Below are 17,214 nucleotides of genomic sequence, written 5' to 3' on the forward strand. Positions count from 1 at the left end.
AAGGAGTTGTTGTTAGTATATTTTCTTAAATTTCTTTTTGAATTTATCAATATATTCAGATTGTTGATATCGTACGTACTTGAACTTTAGAGTTTCTATTCCAAACACAAGATGTTTCTTTATCAAGAATATCTTTCTTTATCTTGATAATTTCTTTTCACTCCTCGAAAAAATTGTTGTAACTATTTTATGAGAATTTAGCGGGATTTGATATTTCTTATGATTTCTTCATTAGAAGCAATTTCTCGATTAAATGATTCGATTTTCATTCAAATGATTTATGTCTTGCATTTTATCGGACTCTTAAAACCAAATAAAAAAATCTAGGACTAATCTTGTGAATGGGTTGGGTCTTATTTCCTAATATTGTTGGTGAATATATTTTAGGTAAATATTTTGGGAAATTGAATCGTTGATAATATTTTTTGTGAATGTGATATTTTGAGATGCTTTAGCAAATTTAAGTAATTTTTAGAGACTTTATGTAACGACCCGACTTGTCATTTTGAGAATTAGCGTTCCGCTCGGTGGATTAAGGTCTCGAGCACCTTTGAAATGTTTATTATGACTAGCGAGTGTGGTCAAGTTTGGTTTTCGGATGATTCAGGATTTAATTGAAAGAACAATTCTTGTTTTGGAAGCTTAAGTTAAAATAATTGACCGGATGGTGAATTATGTGTAAACGACTCCGGAATGAAATTCTGATGGTTCCAATAGCTCCGTATGGTGATTTAGGAGTTAACTTTTTGATATCGGGGTCGGAATTCAGTTCTGAAAATTTTGTTAGGTCCGTTATGTCATTTATCACTTGTGTGCAAAATTTGAGATCAATCGGACTTGATTTGATAGGTTGCGATATCAAATGTAGAAGTTGGAATTTCTTAGTTTCATTAGACTTGAATTGGGGTGCAATTCGTGGTTTTAGTATTGTGTGATGTGATTTGAGGTCTCGACTAACTCCGTAATATATTTTGAGACTTGTTGGTATGTTCGGACGGGGTCCCGAGGGGCTCGGATGAGTTTCGGATCATCTCTAGGCCATTTTTAATTGCTGTTTTTTTTTTGCTTCAGCAGTGTGCATCGCAGAAATTTCTGCTGCACACGACTCACTTTGGAAGCTTATATCTCGTAATCTATAAGGAATTTGGCGATGATCCAAAAATGAAAGTTGTAACCCTTTGTATTTAGTTTTCAGAAATTTAAAACGTTTGGCAGTTGGAGTTGGGTACAAGAAGTTATGGTTGATATACTACAGACTGTCGGGAAAGAGTTTTGGAGGAGTTTGATGTTTTCATCATAAGCATGTAATGATCCAAAGGTCCATTTGTAGTTCTAGAGATCGAACTTTGATTTCAAGACTTCCGAGATTTTGATAATGAATTATAGGATTGATCTGGAAAGTTTGGTCTAATTTCATCAAGTCGCGATTGGGCTTTTAGTGCGAAACATGAGTTAATTGTTTAACGAGCGAAATTGGTATCACATTGAGTAAATGAGCTCCGAATTGAGTTTCGATTGAACGACTAGGTTCGTATTATTATTTATGACTCATAGGAACAAGAATCGTCGAATTCTGAGTTCGTATGATGGAGTTAGAGCCTTTTTAGTGAAAAAGAAACTGTTGATGCAAGCAAGTTCTAGTGTGGACTTTTAGTAACGGAAAATGGACTATTAGAGACGAATGGGCAGAAACTAAAGGACCAAAAAATGGTCATTTCCTTCATTTCGTTTTGGATTTTTGGAGCACGGTTCTTGGGCGATTTTGAAGATTTCTTCACGACTTCGACTTGGGTAAGTGTCATATATACAAAAGTGATTATATTTCATAAATCCATAGTTATATTCATTATTTATTTCGGATTTAAATGGAAGAAATCAAGATTTTTGCAAAACTTTTCAAGAACAAAAATTTTAGATTTGGAGCTCGAGCTGTTATCGGAATTTGATAAAATTGGTATGGTTGGACTCGTAATTGAATGGGTTGTCGGATTTTGTTAGTTTCGTCGGATTCCAAGATGTGGGCCCCACAGACGATTTTTGAGTTAAATTTCGAATTTTGTTGGAAAATTAGTATTTTCATATGGAATTAATTTCTATAATTAGTATTGACTGAATTTAATTAATTGTGGCTAGATTTGAGGCGCTCGGAGGCCGATTCGAGAGGCAAAGGCATAGCAGAATAAAGAATTACACGGTTCGAGGTAAGTAACAGTTCTAAATTTAGTTTTGAGGGTATGAAACCCCGGATTATGTGTTATATGATCGGTTTTAAGGTGACGCACATGCTAGGTGACGGGCGTGTGGGCGTGTACCGTAGGAATTGTGACTTGGTCTGTGTAGTTGAATAATCTGATGTTATCTGTACAATCTCTATGTAGTAGAGAAATTGAACCACAAATCATGTTTAAATTATGTGTTGATATTGTAGGGACCAATAGAGGTCATGTACATGTTGAACTATCTGCTAAATTATTATTTTGTACTCAGTCACAGTTTACTTGTTTATTTTATCTTAGTCTCTATTGTCCATTATTGATGCATCATATCATTATTGTTTGGGCTGATTTTTATGATTATTGAGAGCCCGAGAGACTGGAGAGATTTATGACTGAGTGAGGTCGAGGGCCTGATTGTGAGATATTATACCATAGCACGTGAGTTATCCGTGCAGTACGTGAGTTGTCCGTGCGGATACAAATATTATACTATAGCACATGAGTTGTCCGTGCGACACGTGAGTTATCCGTGCGGATCCAGATATTATACTATAGCACGTGAGTTGTCCGTGCAGCAAGTGAGTTGTCTATGCGGATCCAGATATTATATTATAGCATGTGAGTTGTCTGTGAAGTACGTGAGTTATCTATGCGGATCTAGATATTATACTATAGCACGTGAGTTGTCCGTGCAACACATGAGTTGTTCGTGCAGCATGTGAGTTGTCCGTACGAATCCATTTATTATACTATAGAACGTGAGTTGTCCGTGCAGAACGTGAGTTGTCCGTGCGGATCCAGATATTGATATTATTGCACGTGAGTTGTACGTGCAGCATATGAGTTGTCTGTGCGTATTATAGCGCTTGAGTTGAAGGAGCCCCTCTGGAGTCTGTACACACCCCCAGTGAGCGCATGTACCTACTAAGTGCGAGTGCTGAGTTATGAGTAAATGAAATGGCTGAGTGAGTGTGGTCCTGAAAGGATGCATATGATTTCTTTCTTATTGCACTACAATTGTCATATATTACTGTGTTGCAAATTTCTGAAAGATATTATCTTCTTTTTCAGTCAAACTTGATATGAAATTACTGTTGACTGTTAAATATTGAACATGAAAGCATGCCCTAAATCTTATGTTGGAAATTACTGTAATTGGACTCAGCTGTGAAGCTCGTCACTATCTTCAGCTCTCTATCCTAGTTTTTCGGAGCTTTATCTGCGGAGACTATCGAGGTAGCTGCTTGGCGTTCGCAAACCTTGACTCTCTTTCCTATTAGTTATTTGTATTGCTCTATATTTCCAGACAGTGTTCTATCCATCAAACTATATTATCATTTAGATGCTCATGTACTCAGTGACACCGGATTTTGGGAGTGTTTTATGTCGGTATTAATGAGATTTTGTATTGACCTTAAATATTATATTTTTAAACTTAAAGGAAATTATGGTTTGTTGAGGTTGTCACCTTGCCTAGTATCGAGATAGACGTCATCACGACATGTGAGATTTTGGGTCGTGACACTTTCTATTTTGACATTTATATTTAATTTTCACACTAGATAAGTTTTTAGAAAATGACCCTCTATAGCCCCTAAAAATTTTAATAGCCCATATTTTTCCCCATTGACCCGAAATGTCCCTCCTGTCACACCTCATTTTTCCCGAGGGGTAGGGGTAGGGAGTTTTTCCAATTAAAGTAACCTTAATCGAAATAGAATTATTTATTTAATTCAGAGTCGCCACTTGGAATAAGTTATGGTGTCCTAAGTCACCGATTTATTTTAAAATCCTAAATCAAGGAAATTGACTCTATTTATAGTCCACGAACACAGAAGACCGGGTAAGGAATTTTGTTAACCCGGGAGAAGGTGTGAGGCACTCCCGAGTTCCGTGGTTTTAGAACGATCGCTTAACAATTAATACTTGACCTAATTATCTGATTTTTTTTTTTACTTTTTAATTATCTGATTTATTACTTATTTTAAACCTATTGTGCATTTTACCTTTGACCGCTTTTAATTATGTATTTAAATCGATTTTTAGTATTTATGGAGTTATTTCTTAAACAAGTTACGATGTCGTACACTTGTCATTTGGTACACATTGCAAACCGTGCCACGTGAAACGCACGAGCGATTTACAACATGTTTATTATTATTATCTGAAATTATGGTCATATCGCGTGAAACACGCACTCGAACTGGGATTTACGTATCATGACCATGCCACGGGAACCGTACCCATGGCCACGATAATTTATTAATTACTCCTAAAGCAAGCTACGAAGTTTATGAATTATTTGTCTTAAACTAATTTGAGATTTGTAAAGCCATAAGAGTATGTCATTGTAGAAAAGTATGAAATAGATTAAATTAATTATTCAAGAACTACAAAAAAGGGGCCATTGTATGAGATTAATGGGCCTAGCAGATTTCAAGTTTTGGCCCAAAAATAAAATAACTTTCTTCATTAGCTTATAGTAACCTCACAACTCCACTTCCTTCAACAACCGATGTGTTTAGGCCTAAATATTGGATCTTCATCAGTGACATAATTCTAGTTAAACTTGTTTAACAACTTAACTCTATACTTTAGACAATTGACAGCTTAATTTAAAATAAAGATGGAACTACTAAAGCTCATTTATTAACACATGAAGGACTAAATAACCAATTAGAGACATAACATTGCTTGAGCTTCCATTTCAATAAGAATTTTTTTTATTTTATTTTATGAACAATCACAACTCACTTATCAATTAGCAAATTTCATTAAACCATTCATGGAACATGAATCCTTTTTTAAGAGAACATGCTAATGAACTAAAATAAATATACAAAGAGGAAGCTCAAAAATTGGCATGTTTAACAGAGAATAATTTCATTCATTCAAGATATAAATGAACACCAAAGAACACCAAAAGAAAAAGAAGCAACTCATATCATTAATCAAAACAAGATAAGAAGTGGACCTCAAAAGTTGAATCTGAAACTTTACGATTTTACAGCTTTGAATCTTAAACTCATTCAGACCGCACGCAAGACTTCAAACGGAGCATCAAAACTCGCCGACGACCTCAATTAAAAGCCTCATTGTTTCGACTGGGTTTGGATGGTAGTTTATGGTATTAAAAGGGCTGTTCTATGGAGGTTTAAAGGTTGTTTTTGAGTGGTGAAGCTACTGGTTTTTTCGAAAGAAAGACGAAGAAAGAGTGACACAATTAGAAATTCTCTTATCCTAAAAGAAGAAAATAAATTTCTCTTAATTCCCTCCTCACTCTTTTTTCTTTTTCTCCCCCTCTCTTTTTCATCACATTTCTCTTCTATTTATAGAAAAATAATTCGGAATTTTCAGATTTTTATTTTTTATTTTTTATTTATTTATTTATTTTTAATTAAAAAGAATCTCCACTTCCCATTTTTCTTATTTTTTTAAAAAAATAATTCCCCACTTTTCTTTACTTTTATTTTTTAATTTCTCACTTTTTTTACTTTTAATATATTTAAAATCCCACATTTTTACTTTTCTTTTTTTATTTCCCACTTATTATACTTTTCTTTTTTTATTTTCCACTTACTTTTACTTTTAAAAAAAATAAATAAATCAAATATCCTTACTTTTATTTTTTAATTCCAACTTTATTTACTTTTCATTTTTTAAATTTCCACATTCTTTTACTTTTATTTTTTTATATTCCACTTTCTTTTACTTTTTTTATTAAATAATTTCTACCTACTTTTACTTTTACTTTTTAATTTTATATTTCTACTTTTCCTATTTTTTAATTCTCATCCGAATTTTTTTTTAAAAATAAAATAATAATAATAATTAATTTTTATTTATTTTCGGTTTTTAATTCATTTAATTTAAAAATAAAGATAAAAATAATAATAAAAATAATATATATATATATATATATATATATATATATATATATATATAAGTGTAATAAAGCTAAAAAAATATATATTAAATTCTAAAAATATTTACATAGTAGAAGGTGATAAAAATTCAAATATAGTCAAAAATTAGGTGCTCACAGCTACCCCTCTTTGCTTGGAAACATGAAGAGTTTTCAGGCAAAGACTAGGTGAGTCACGTGACTAATATTTGATCAAACCATTATTCAAAAGGAAAAGAAATAAAAGATAGGGTGCAACCGAGTCCTGGTTTTGGACAGCCTACATATCTCGGGTTATAGGGGAATCAGGTCGCGTGTAGTTCAAGGAGAATGGTGGAATGATGATTTGAGGAGTCGAATGAGGTTCCGTCGAGGCTCCGGTCCGCGGTCCTGCTATTATATCAAAATAAAAAAGAAACTAAACAAGCCTATCAATTATGAGTTACAAGATTCCTATCTATGAGTCTTCAAAAACTTGATCTTAAGTCTTGACTGGATCTTCATGCAGAGTCTAATCTAAACCTTGATGCTCGCCAGTTTTAGGTTATAGTTCATTGTTCTATAGCTTCTTCTAATCAAAATGGGACTCCAATGTTCGTGGCTTCAGTCATGTCTTAGCATTCCACATCTTTTCAATTGCTTTTGCATTTTGGATTCACTTATTTTTTTCTTTTCTTTTATTCTGAATTGAGACTTCTTCTTTTGGTCATCTCGAACTCTATGCCTTGAAGTAAACCTACTCAGACACAAAAACAAACAATCGAACAAAAATTTTCTGCCCCAGTTTGCACTAGAAAAATTTCGTAAGTTATTGTAACAAAATTCTAAACTACTTCTTTATTGAAAGAAATAAAAGGTCGGGAGTGGTGTACCCTGAAAATGTCATGTTTTTTTTTGATTGTGTTCTTTTATTGTCAAAAGGATGTCTCAACTAAGGAATGGGATACCCTATATTGGCAAAGATATCGAGGAATGGTGTACCCTGCATTTAAGATCAAATCAACTAGGGAGTGGAAATCCTATGTTGGAAAAGCGACTAGGTAGTGGAGACCCTATGTTGGAAAAGACGACTAGGGAGTGGAGACCCTATGTCTACAATAACATCAACTAGGGAGGGGAAACCCTATGTTGCAAAAGTGACTAGGGAGTGGAGACCCTATGTCTAAAAACATCAACTAGGGAGTGGAGACCCTATGTTGGAAAAGAAACTAGGGAGTGGAGACCCTATGTCTAAAAATCATCAACTAGGGAGTGGGGACCCTATGTTGAAAAATCATCAACTAGGGAGTGGAGACCCTATGTTTGAAAAGACACTAGGGAGTGGAGACCCTATGTCTAAAATATCATCAACTAGGGAGTGGATACCCTATGTTGGAAAATCATCAACTAGGGAGTGGAGACCCTATGTTGGAAAAGAGACTAGGGAGTGGAGATCCTATGTCTAAAATATCAATCAACTAGGGAGTAGATACCCTATGTTGGAAAAACGACTAGGGAGTGGAGACCCTATGTCTAAAATAAAATCAACTAGGGAGTGGAGACCCTATGTCTAAAATAAAATCAACTAGGGAGTGGAGACCCTATGTTGGAAAAGGCGACTAGGGAGTGGAGACCCTATGTCTAAAAATAAAATCAACTAGGGAGTGGAAACCCTATGTCTAAAAATCATCAACTAGGGAGTGGAGACCCTATGTTGGAAAAGCATTAACTAGGGAGTGAAGACCCTATGTTGGAAAAGAGACTAGGGAGTGGAGACCCTATGCCTAAAATATCAATCAACTAGGGAGTGGATACCCTATGTTGGAAAAACGACTAGAGAGTGGAGACCCAATGTCTAAAATAAAATCAACTAGGGAGTGGAGACCCTATGTCTAAAAATAAAATCAACTAGGGAGTGGAGACCCTATGTTGGAAAAGCGACTAGGGAGTGGAGACCCTATGTCTAAAAATCATCAACTAGGGAGTGGGGACCCTATGTTGGAAAAGCGACTAGGGAGTGGAGACCCTATGTCTAAAAATCATCAACTAGGGAGTGGGGACCCTATGTTGGAAAAGCGACTAGGGAGTGGAGACCATATGTCTAAAAATCATCAACTAGGGAGTGGAGACCCTATGTTGGAAAAGCGACTAGGGAGTGAAGACCCTATGTCCAAAATAACTTCAACTAGGGAGTGAAGACCCTATGTTGGAAAAGCGACTAGGGAGTGAAGACCCTATGTCTAAAAACATCAACTAGGGAGTGGAGACCCAATGTTGGAGAAGCAGACTAGGGAATGGAGACCCTATGTCTAAAAATATCAAATAGGGAGTGGAGACCTTATGTTGGAAAAGAGACTATGGAGTGGAGACCATATGTCTAAAATAAAATCAACTAAGGAGTGGAGACACTATGTTGGAAAAAAGACAAGGGAGTGGAGACCCTATGTATAAAATAAAATCAACTAGGGAGTGGAGAATCTATGTTGAAAATGCGATTAGGGAGTGAAGACCCTATGTCTAAAAACATCAACTAGGGAGTGGAGACCCTATGTTGAAAAAGCAGACTAGGGAGTGGAGACCCTATGTCTAAAAACATCAACTAGGGAGTGGAGACCCTATGCTGGAAAAGCAAACTAGGGAATGGAGACTCTATGTCTAAAATAACTTCATCTAGGGAGTGGAGACCCTATGTTGGAAAATCATCAACTAGGGAGTGAAGACCCTATGTTGGAAAAGAGACTAGGGAGTGGAGACCCTATGTTGGAAAAGAGACTAGGGAGTGGAGACCCTATGTCTAAAATAATCATCAACAAGGGAGTGGAGGCCCTATGTTGCAAAAGCAGACTAGGGAGTGGAGGCCCTATGTCTAAAATATCATCAACTAGGGAGTGGAAACCCTATGTTGGAAAAGAGACTAGGGAGTTGAGACCCTATGTCTAAAATAACTTCAACTAGGTAGTGGAGACCCTATGTTAGAAAATCATCAACTAAGGAGTAGAGACCCTATGTTGGAAAAGAGACTAGGGAATGGAGACCCTATATATAAAATAAAATCAACTAGGGAGTGGAGACCCTATGTTGAAAAAACGCAACTAGGGATTGGAGACCCTATACTAGCATGATTTTGAAGTTTTTCTTCTTTTTTCTTTCTTTTCATCATTTTTATTTTATTTTAGAGAATGAGTAAATGCGAGAAATAATTTTTTGGAGGAGACTTCCCTTTTGAAGTGGTTGCTGCAAAACTGTTTCTAGCCTTTGCGCAATTTTGTTTTGGTTGAACCTACTTCTTGCAAGGTTGCTTTTGGATTGCACTTGTTTCCTTGGAGATCCTCTGGCTTTTCCAGACTTTGCCATGACGATCAATCACGTGGGACTTAACTTTTCCAACTTTATTTTGCCTTTGTGGGCATTTGACTTTGAATTTCCTCTTTCAACAGTTTTTGATTTTGAAACATCGGCCACCATGGCCAGTCGGAGTCGACTCGATGCCCCTGCTGAGGCTGGGTGCCTTTTTTGCATATTGGCTTGTATCAAGTGAGAACCCTGTAAATCAGTCTTGCCATCCTTTCTTTGTCTTAGTTTCGAAACAGAGTTAGGCCGAAAGGATTCAAAGAGAAGCAAACAATGAAATGGACAAATAAATTTAGACGAGAGGTATCCCTTTCGGGAAAAAGAAATAAGGACTTATCTGGAGTGTATACGGACTTCAATGAACATAACATGCCTCTTGGACTAGATTACAGATCTGTGTAAACCGTCCAACTCTCAGAAATTCATCACAACTCTTGCCTTGAGACTAAGAAACTTTGCCCAGGACTGTGTCGATGCCAGTGACTATGAGTATCCTCTTTTCGATCAGTTGCGCCCTTTGCGGGTTTTCACCAACTGGCCTCTCTCATTTCTCTTCTCACTATCGCCTTATAGTGCTCTTTACGAATTTTCACTAACAAGACTCTTATTTTCGTATTTCTCTGCTTACCATCGCCTTACGGTGCCCGTGAGGGTTTTCACCGATAAGACTCTCTCATTTTATTTCTCTTATTTTGTTGTATTAGATCCGGGTACCTGTATCCTCCCATTTTGAATCTCTTTGTCGATTGATCGGAAGGAATTGAAAAGGATTTGGGTAAAAAGGATTTGGATTGAATTACAACTTTGGAACCTTTTGAGACAAAATCATCGCCAAACCGTTATAAATTCTGCCCCATTTTCAACTTTTAGGGAATGTGGATTTTTATTTTGGTGGACTGAACCCTAGAGAGAGGCTGCCTACGTATTCTTTCGGAATCAAGTCAAATGTAGTTCAAGGACGAGAACTTTGTTTTTGATTCTCTTTTGTTTTGGTTTTCTTTTCTGTTTTGGTTTCTTCTCTTTCTTTTTCCTTTCCTTTTTTCTCTTTTTTTCATTTTTCATCATTTTCTTTGTCTTTTCTTCCTTTTTTTATATTACTTTTTTTTTCTCTTTTTTTTTCATTCATTTTTTTTAATGACTTCCGGGTTCCAATGAGGGTAATCAAAGAATGGGAGCCGGCTCAAAAGGGTTTGCAAAGGGTTAAATATTTGGATAGTGAGAAAGAAAGTCTTCTTCATCCCAACCGGAGAACATTAATGCTATATAGAGGATCTAACATAGTACCTTTTGACTGCACCTGCGTTGATAATTGTTTCAGGGACATTTTCTTCGATGTGTCCCAAGTACAACGCTCTCTTTTGGCAGTACTCTTATTCAATGTATGGACTTTTCCAACCTGAAGCTAATTTTCCTTTAGCTGTTCCGATTCTTTATTTTATTTTCTTAAACATATCTTCATTGCATTCTGATTCTTGATTCATTATTTCGAAGTTTGACAGCGTTTTAGGATCGGGGCATGAAGTTCGCAAGCATGCCATGTTATTGAAATCTACATTTAACAAAATTGAAAAAAGAATAAGTGACAAAATTAAGAAAAGAGACATTCCTCGACAATGAAATATTAATTTCATTTGATTTTTATTTTTATTTTTGATTTCGATTGATTTTTTTTTTTTTGAATTTTAAAGATATAAGGGTTTACACCAGAAAGTAAGACAATAAAGTAAAATATACGGATCACACCCTGAGATAATTCGGACACATAAATGATAGCAAGACTGGCTACTAAGACTCCCGTCTGATAGGGAACTTTCAGGCTTGACGACCATTTTTGGCTTTTCCTCTGTCTCAGCAAGGGCTGTAAGGGCCTTCAGTGCCGTATCAAATTCCTCATCTCTCCAATGTCTGTTCATCAAACCCTCCAACCACTCTGAACGGCCTGTGATGTGGCCTTAAAGGCAACATGACTCAAAATTTGGCCCGTTTTTAAACCATTTTCGACAATCTCCCCAATTTTGATAGCCTCGGCAAACGGATTACCCATTGCAGACATCATGTTCTGGAAGTAGTTCGCCTCTTGGGCCTGTAGGAAGACCGTAACCATTTCTGTTTTGTCCATTGGAGGCTTTCCCTTGGCGGCTTGCTCGCGCCATATGACAGCATATTCACAAAAACATTCCGCGATTTTCTTTGTCAATCTGGACATAGAGTTCTCTTTTTGGATTTTTCACTCTTGCTTTTTTTTCTTTCTTTTTTTTTCGTTTTTTTTTCGCTCTTTGTTTTTTTTCGCTTTTTTTTGTGGTTATTTTTGTCACTCTTTTCTTTCTTTTTCTTTCTTCTCTTTTTTTTTTCACTCAGCTTATTTGATGTCAATGATCGAATCCGATGAGGATTGCCTACGTATCATGACGCTGCATGAATCACATCTTGCGTAGTTCATAAAGATTAGGAATAAAGTAAATAAACTAACTCTTTTTATCTGAATTTTGATTATTTTTTTTAAAATTTTCGAAAGACTTATAAAGAAGAAAGATTTTTTTTTTATTTCGATTTCTTTGTTTTTTTTTTTTTGAGAATTTTTGAGAAGAAAGAAAATATTATTTTGGATTTTATTTTTTAATATTTTAGAAGAAAGACTTCAAAAGGAGGTAGAAAATATTTTTGGATTTTGAATTGATTTGTTTATTTTTTCAAATGAAAGACTTCTATAAAGAAATATTATTTTGTTTTGATTTTAAATTTTTTTTTATTTGAGATTTTCTAAGGAAAAACTTCTAAAGAATGAATTAAAGAAAAATATTTTTGGATTTTGACTTTTTTTTTAAAACATTTCCAAAAGAAAAACTTCTACGAAGAAGGAAAAGTTTTGGATTTTATGTGTCAAAAAAAAACTTATAAAGAAGGAATCAAAGAAAAATATTTTTGAATTTTTGAAAATTGGGGCCGGAACCGATGAGGTTTGCCTACGTATCTCACATCCGGTGAGAATCAGACTCGCGTAGTTCGGTCAGAAAAGCATGACCTTTTTTTAAAAATATTTGGCATATTTTGAAATTTTTTTTTCAAAATGTCGACAGAGTATTGGGATTTTCAAATACCTGAATTTTCGGAAATCGGGTAAATTTCTCTCTCTTGCCTCACTCTTGGTTTTTCTTGATTTTCTTTCCCTATTCTAGAAGTTAGTCAACATGCAAGCTGAAACAAATAAATGTACAAGTAGCACGTAATAATGCATCATGATGGTCTTTTGATTTGGGTACACCTGTTCTAGATGGACCCAACCCCTGTGTTGAGTCCCCAAAGTCAAATGCACGTGATGCAAACAAACGTACCTACTAGGGATCCGGCATGAGGTTATGTCATTCTAAATTTAAATCCTAGGTGTATTGTTCTAAACCTGGCTTATCCGAGCGGACAACTCGAGCCGAGGGGGTAGGAAGCGTACCGGGAATATAGAAGCTTCACTGGTTTTGCAACTTGTCCGAACCTTGTTCTAAAATTGGGATATGACTCTAACAGAAAAGAAGCCACGCAAAGCGCACGCTTCCCAGAAGATTCAGAAGACTCGGAGAGAAGAGGGTTTCGTACAGTTTATATACAATTCAAATAATATCAAAGCGGTAAAAAGCAGCATTTAGCACATTAGGCTCAAACACGTAAAAATCAGATAATAAACAAAACGCAAGTATAACAGTTGTTCTAAGCTCGAATTCTGAACCCTGAACCAGAGATTTTGGGTTTTGGTCCCCAGCAGAGTTGTGAGAGCTGTCACACCTCCTTTTTCCTGAGGGGGTAGGGGTAGGGAGTTTTTCCAATTAAAGTGACCTTAATCGAAATAGGATTATTTATTTAATTCAGAGTCGCTACTTGGAATAAGTTATGGTGCCCCAAGTCACCGATTTATTTTAAAATCCCAAATCAAGAAAATTGACTCTATTTATGGTCCGCGAACACAGAAGAGCGGGTAAGGAATTCTGTTAACCCGGGAGAAGGTGTGAGACACTCCCGAGTTCCGTGGTTTTAGAACGATCGCTTAACAATTAATACTTGGCCTAATTATCTGATTTTTTTTTTACTTTTTAATTATCTGATTTATTACTTGTTTTAAACCTATTGTGCATTTTATCTTTGACCGCTTTTAATTATGTATTTAAATCGATTTTTAGTATTTATGGAGTTATTTCTTAAACAAGTTACGATGTCGAACACTTGTCGTTTGGTACACATTGCAAACCGCGCCACGTGAAACGCACGAGCGATTTACAACATGTTTATTATTATTATTTGAAATTATGGTCATGTAGCATGAAACGCGCACTCGAATTGGGATTTACGTATCATGACCATGCCACGGGAATCGTACCCATGGCCACGATAATTTATTAATCACGCCTAAAGCAAGCTACGAAGTTTATGAATTATTTGTCTTAAACTAATTTGAGATTTGTAAAGCCATAAGAGTATGTCATTGTAGAAAAGTATGAAATAGATTAAATTAATTATTCAAGAACTACAAAAAGGGGCCATTGTATGAGATTAATGGGCCTAGCAGATTTCAAGTTTTGGCCCAAAAATAAAATAACTTTCTTCATTAGCTTATAGTAACCTCACAACTCCACTTCCTTCAACAACCGATGTGTCTAGGCCTAAACATTGGATCTTCATCAGTGACATAATTCTAGTTAAACTTGTTTAACAACTTAACTCTATACTTTAGACAATTGACAGCTTAATTTAAAACAAAGATGGAACTACTAAAGCTCATTTATTAACACATGAAGGACTAAATAACCAAATAGAGACATAACATTGCTTGAGCTTCCATTTCAATAAGAATTTTTTTTATTTTATTTTATGAACAATCACAACTCACTTATCAATTAGCAAATTTCATTAAACCATTCATGGAACATGAATCCTTTTTTAAGAGAACATGCTAATGAACTAAAATAAATATACAAAGAGGAAGCTCAAAAATTGGCATGTTTAACAGAGAATAATTTCATTCATTCAAGATATAAATGAACACCAAAGAATACCAAAAGAAAAAGAAGCAACTCATATCATTAATCAAAACAAGATAAGAAGTGGACCTCAAAAGTTGAATCTGAAACTTTACGATTTTACAGCTTTGAATCTTAAACTCATTCAGACCACACGCAAGACTTCAAACGGAGCATCAAAACTCGCGGACGACCTCAACTAAAAGCCTCATTGTTTCGACTGGGTTTGGATGGTAGTTTATGGTATTAAAAGGGTTGTTCTATGGAGGTTTAAAGGTTATTTTTGGGTGGTGAAACTACTGGTTTTTTCCAAAGAAAGACGAAGAAAGAATGACATAAGTAGAAATTCCCTTATCCTAAAAGAAGAAAATAAATTTCTCTCAATTCTCTCCTCCCTCTTTTTTGTTTTTCTCCCCCTCTCTCTTTTTCATCACATTTCTCTTCTATTTATAGAAAATTGTTTCTGAATTTCAGTTTTTTATTTTTTATTTATTTATTTATTTTTAATTAAAAAGAATTTCCACTTCCCATTTTTCTTATTATTTTAAAAAAATAATTCCCCACTTTCCTTTACTTTTATTTTTAAATATCTCACCTTTTTTACTTTTAATATATTTAAAATCCTACTTTTTTTATTATTCTTTTTTTATTTCCCACTTACTTTTACTTTTGTTTTTAAAAAAAATCATATACCCTTACTTTTATTTTTTAATTTCAACTTTATTTTACTTTTCATTTTTTAAATTTCCACATTCTTTTACTTTTATTTTTTTAATATTCCATTTTCTTTTACTTTTTTATTAAACAATTTCTACCTACTTTTACTTTTTAATATTATATTTCTACTTTTCCTATTTTTTAATTCCCATCCGAAATTGTTTTTAATAAAAAGGAATAATAATAATAATTAATTTTTATTTATTTTCGGTTTTTAATTCATTTTATTTAAAAATAAAGATAAAAATAATAATAAAAATAATAATTGACCTTTTAAATTATTAATAATTTCTCTCTCTCTCTCTCTCTCTCTCTCTCTCTCTCTCATATATATATATATATATATATATATATATATATATATATATATATAAGTGTAACAAAGCTAAAAATATATATTAAATTCTGAAAATATTTACATAGTAGAAGGTGATAAAAATTCAAATATAGTCAAAAATTAGGTGCTCACACCTCCGGCCCAAATATATTACATGTAATAACCTGAAATGTCTATTTTATATATTATTTGTATAGTGACCGTCTATTTTGTATAGTGACATCTATTTTGTATATTGTTTGTATAGTGATAGTCTTTTTTGTATATATTTTATATAGTGACATCTATTTTGTATATTGTTTGTATAGTGACAGTGTTTTTTGTATAGTGACTTCTATTTTTTATATTTTTTGTATATATTTTTTATAGTGACATCTATTTTGTATATATTTTGTATAGTTATATCTATTTTATATTTTGTATAGTAACACTCTATTTAGTATATAAATTGTATAGTGACAGTCTATTTAGTATATAAATTGTATAGTGAAAGTCTATTTTGTGTATTTTTTTATAGTAGCAGTTTATTTGTATATTCTTTTATATAATGACAGTCTTTTTTGTTTATTGAATGACTACAGGTTTGTAAAACCAGTCATTACATAATTGATGTGATGCATCTTATTGTGATTTTTAACTATTTATTGTCTGTTAGTGTATCTAAAAATTGTAATAAATGGAGTATACTCCACGGATCCTATGTTTGAACTTACGTAGTATTATATAAATAAAAAAAGGAGTATACTTCACAATTCTTAAAAGGAAAGATGCAAAACAAGCAAAAACAGAAATTAATTATTATTCTTTTGGTAACTAAAAAATTTTCATTATCAATGGAGTAATGTACAGTAAAACGTCCCGCCATGTATAGTGAATTTTATTTTTTTCTGTGTAATCATATCTTTATTAAAAATAAAATCTATTAAGTGCATGTAATATCAATCTTACTACAAGAGCTATCAAATTGAGAAAGTAAAGACTGATATTTATGATGGGTTATGATAATTGTTTGGATGGTGGAGTTGGGCGTAGCAGAGAGGCAGAATGAAAAAGATAAGGTGGGTTAGTGGATGTTTTGTTGTAGCCAATGCAATAAGTTTTGGCTATAACTTACAATTAAATATAATAGGCAAGCGGTTGTTTTAAGTTAGTGCCAAACGGCCAATTATGTCATAACTGTATGTATAAAGTTGTATGTATAAAGCTATCTTAGGTAATATACTTTATGAACTAAATAACATTTAGGTTTCACTTGAAAGAATGAATCTTGGCCCAAAAATGAATAACAAGGCCTCAGAAATATTAATCGATACAAATAAAGCTATGTCAAAGAGCTTACTGTCCTGAAAATCTTGCTAAAATTTTCTGTTCAAAAAACTACATGGATGTTTACACAAATAGTCTGTTGTATTTATTGTTTATCTTTCCTATTCGGTACACATAAAATACACAATTATATAGTATATATTATACATGAATTTTATATATATTATATATCTGTCAGTAATTTTTAATTTAAAATATTGCGTGGACGACTATTTAATTCTTGAAAACTTATATAAGCCTGGTCAAGTAAGCCCAACTAGTCGATCAACATAGACAATTAACGTAGTAGAAATGACATTAGTTAGTCACTCTAAAGGGTTGTTATTTAGAAATTAGTCAGTACGTCCTGAATTTCAGTTTTTTCAGTTCAATTTTTGTCCT

This window comes from Nicotiana tomentosiformis, chromosome 8 (genome assembly GCF_000390325.3).
Source record: "Nicotiana tomentosiformis chromosome 8, ASM39032v3, whole genome shotgun sequence".
In the NCBI taxonomy this organism is placed as follows: Eukaryota; Viridiplantae; Streptophyta; class Magnoliopsida; order Solanales; family Solanaceae; genus Nicotiana; species Nicotiana tomentosiformis.